The 4,129-nt window shown below is 34.6% G+C and overlaps 2 non-coding genes across 2 annotated transcripts; both read right to left on the bottom strand.

Moving 5' to 3' along the window:
- Positions 1 to 703: 703 nt before the first annotated feature.
- Positions 704 to 882, bottom strand: LOC6540230. The gene has a single exon (XR_005562079.1). It is a non-coding gene; the product is annotated as a 5.8S ribosomal RNA (ribosomal RNA).
- Positions 883 to 1,705: 823 nt separating this feature from the next.
- LOC120322302 lies at positions 1,706 to 3,668 on the bottom strand. Its single transcript, XR_005562077.1, has one exon. It is a non-coding gene; the product is annotated as a small subunit ribosomal RNA (ribosomal RNA).
- Positions 3,669 to 4,129: the final 461 nt, after the last annotated feature.

Raw genomic sequence — 4,129 nt, 5'->3', positions numbered from 1 at the left:
ACCACCCACTTAGTGCTGCACTATCAAGCAACACGACTCTTTGGAAACATCATCTAGTAATCATTAACGTTATACGGGCCTGGCACCCTCTGTGGGTAAATGGCCTCATTTAAGAAGGACTTAAATCGTTAATTTCTCATACTAGAATATTGACGCTCCATACACTGCATCTCACATTTGCCATATAGACAAAGTGACTTAGTGCTGAACTGTTTTCTTTTCGCTCGCCGCTACTAAGAAAATCCTTGTTAGTTTCTTTTCCTCCCCTAATTAATATGCTTAAATTCAGGGGGTAGTCCCATATGAGTTGAGGTTGTATATAACTTTTTATTGCCATTAATTCTTAATATATAATGATAAAACATTTTAATAAATTCGTTGTAATATATCCATTATTTCTTGTAGCATAGTATTATCCATTAACGAACCAACGAAGAATAATAATATAACCAAGTTTTTTTCTATTTTCGAATCATTAATAAGAGACAATCCTAGATGAAAAATAATTCAATTTTTTATGCTAGACATTTCTCAGTATTATTTGATTGAAAAAGAAAATATTTCTCTTCGTTTTTCACATCCAAATGTGAGGATAATGTTTTTCATATATAGTTTTTAATATTATGAATAAAATTATTATTTTATCCAATAATATACCATATGCTTATAAAAATTTATAAACAACTTAATTAGCATAGTCTTACAACCCTCAACCATATGTAGTCCAAGCAGCACTATAAAATTAATTAAAGTACATAACAGCATGGACTGCGATATGCGTTCAAAATGTCGATGTTCATGTGTCCTGCAGTTCACACGATGACGCACAGTTTGCTGCGTTCTTCATCGACCCATGAGCCGAGTGATCCACCGCTTAGAGTTTTATAATTTATTTCTATATATTGTCAATAATTTTTTTATTGAAAGAAATTAAAAATACACCATTTTACTGGCATATATCAATTCCTTCAATAAATGTATTTTTATACCTAAAATAAATGCTGCGAAATGTCTTAGTTTCATATAAGCATTATGTATCATGTAATTATATTTTATTTGTAATTAACCAATATGGGCGATACATACTGCAATTTATATAAAACATTAACCTGATGGATGCCAGGTACAACATTGTATATTTTAGGTTGTTGCATTAGCCAATGTATGCTCATAACTTAGATGAACAATACATATTCGCAACGCGTGTATATTATGGTCCATATACACACAATTTTTTTGTTACCATTTTTATTTGATTTCGAATGTTCGAATTATTAGGAAATGCATTGTTTATTTTTATTTGAATGCCGTTTATTTAATTTAATGTTTTGAGCCAACACTACCCATCACACAACATCAAATTTTAATAGAAATGTTAAAATGTGGTCACCAGTCACTTTTAACATACATATGTGGTAATGTGGTCCCCAATCACATTACCTTTGTGGTTGCCAGCCACATTTATTTATTATATAAATATATCAGAATTTTGTTTGATTCCATTGAGAAATCAATCAATTGAATATTATTGTGTTAGATAATATTCATATATAAACGCATTTGCAAATAATCATAATAAATCATGTGCATTTCTAAAGTAAATCTCATCATTCATATATCATATGCTTTTGTAATTTGGTATTTTGGTAAATTCAATTTATTTGTATTATAACAAATGTTTATTAACGGTAAGGATATTATACAATAATGATCCTTCCGCAGGTTCACCTACGGAAACCTTGTTACGACTTTTACTTCCTCTAAATAATCAAGTTCGGTCAACTTTTGCGAAACAACCGTAACACGCAAGGCGTCACAGTGATCACGTCCGGAGACCTCACTAAATAATTCAATCGGTAGTAGCGACGGGCGGTGTGTACAAAGGGCAGGGACGTAATCAATGCGAGTTAATGACTCACACTTACTGGGAATTCCAAGTTCATGTGAACAGTTTCAGTTCACAATCCCAAGCATGAAAGTGGTTCAGCGGTTTACCCGGACCTCTCGGTCTAGGAAATACACGTTGATACTTTCATTGTAGCGCGCGTGCAGCCCAGGACATCTAAGGGCATCACAGACCTGTTATTGCTCAATCTCATTATTGCTAGACGCAATTTGTCCATTTAAGAAGCTAGTGTCCTTATAATGGGACAAACCAACAGGTACGGCTCCACTTACATAAACACATTCAAACACAATAAACATTTTACTGCCACCATGAATGAAGGCTATATAAGCTTCAGCACCATTCCTAAATATAATCCCGGAATTAACCAGACAAATCACTCCACGAACTAAGAACGGCCATGCACCACCACCCATAGATTCGAGAAAGAGCTATCAATCTGTCTTACACACTTATGTTCGGACCTGGTAAGTTTTCCCGTGTTGAGTCAAATTAAGCCGCAGGCTCCACTCCTGGTGGTGCCCTTCCGTCAATTCCTTTAAGTTTCAGCTTTGCAACCATACTTCCCCCGGAGCCCAAAAGCTTTGGTTTCCCGGGAAGCGACTGAGAGAGCCATAAAAGTAGCTACACCCAATTGCTAGCTGGCATCGTTTATGGTTAGAACTAGGCGGTATCTGATCGCCTTCGAACCTCTAACTTTCGTTCTTGATTAATGAAAACATCTTTGGCAAATGCTTTCGCTTAAGTTAGTCTTACGACGGTCCAAGAATTTCACCTCTCGCGTCGTAATACTAATGCCCCCAAACTGCTTCTATTAATCATTACCTCTTGATCTGAAAACCAATGAAAGCAGAACAGAGGTCTTATTTCATTATCCCATGCACAGAATATTCAGGCATTTGAAGCCTGCTTTAAGCACTCTAATTTGTTCAAAGTAATAGTACCGGCCCACAATAACACTCGTTTAGAGCACTAATGCAGGTTTTTAAATAGGAGGAACATATGAAAAAATACAAGTATTTAATCACATGTAAGAACTCCACCGGTAATACGCTTACATACATAAAGGTATAGTACTAACCACAATTGTAAGTTGTACTACCCGTATGAAGCACAAGTTCAACTACGAACGTTTTAACCGCAACAACTTTAATATACGCTATTGGAGCTGGAATTACCGCGGCTGCTGGCACCAGACTTGCCCTCCAATTGGTCCTTGTTAAAGGATTTAAAGTGTACTCATTCCAATTACAGGGCCTCGGATATGAGTCCTGTATTGTTATTTTTCGTCACTACCTCCCCGAGCTGGGAGTGGGTAATTTACGCGCCTGCTGCCTTCCTTAGATGTGGTAGCCGTTTCTCAGGCTCCCTCTCCGGAATCGAACCCTGATTCCCCGTTACCCGTTGCAACCATGGTAGTCCTAGATACTACCATCAAAAGTTGATAGGGCAGACATTTGAAAGATCTGTCGTCGGTACAAGACCATACGATCTGCATGTTATCTAGAGTTCAACCAATAAAACGATCTTGCGATCGCTTGGTTTTAGCCTAATAAAAGCACATGTCCCATAAGGTTCATGTTTTAATTGCATGTATTAGCTCTAGAATTACCACAGTTATCCAAGTAACTGTTAACGATCTAAGGAACCATAACTGATATAATGAGCCTTTTGCGGTTTCACTTTTAATTCGTGTGTACTTAGACATGCATGGCTTAATCTTTGAGACAAGCATATAACTACTGGCAGGATCAACCAGAATAATGTTTCTTTCTTCATATTTCATTCATATTTTTTGAATTGAAATAAGTAATATAAATATTATAGATTTCCATTTTATATAAATTTCCGTTTTTTATTAAATCTATTTTAAATCGATTACGGCCATTTTTATATAGCTTCGTATTCGTAAATTCCATTAATGTTTTATACCATTATATATATATATTTCCATAATATTGTATTTATATTATACATATTTCATTCTAAAATATTATTTTGTTTCCAACATACATAAGTATTGTATCCACACATGTACAATTTTTGTTTAACCAACATAAATATTGAGTTAAATCATTTGCATTTTGATGATAAATTTAAAATTTATCTTTTTCCATATAACTCTCTGGTAATATATATAACATAAAACCGAGCGCATATGATATTCATATATAACATTTGGTAATTTTTCCATAATGTAATAATATCAATATATTTATTATA

This window comes from Drosophila yakuba, unplaced genomic scaffold (genome assembly GCF_016746365.2).
Source record: "Drosophila yakuba strain Tai18E2 unplaced genomic scaffold, Prin_Dyak_Tai18E2_2.1 Segkk51_quiver_pilon_scaf, whole genome shotgun sequence".
NCBI lineage: Eukaryota > Metazoa > Arthropoda > Insecta > Diptera > Drosophilidae > Drosophila > Drosophila yakuba.
The sequence above is the reverse complement of the archived record's forward strand: the minus strand, read 5'-3'. Positions and strand labels throughout refer to the sequence as shown.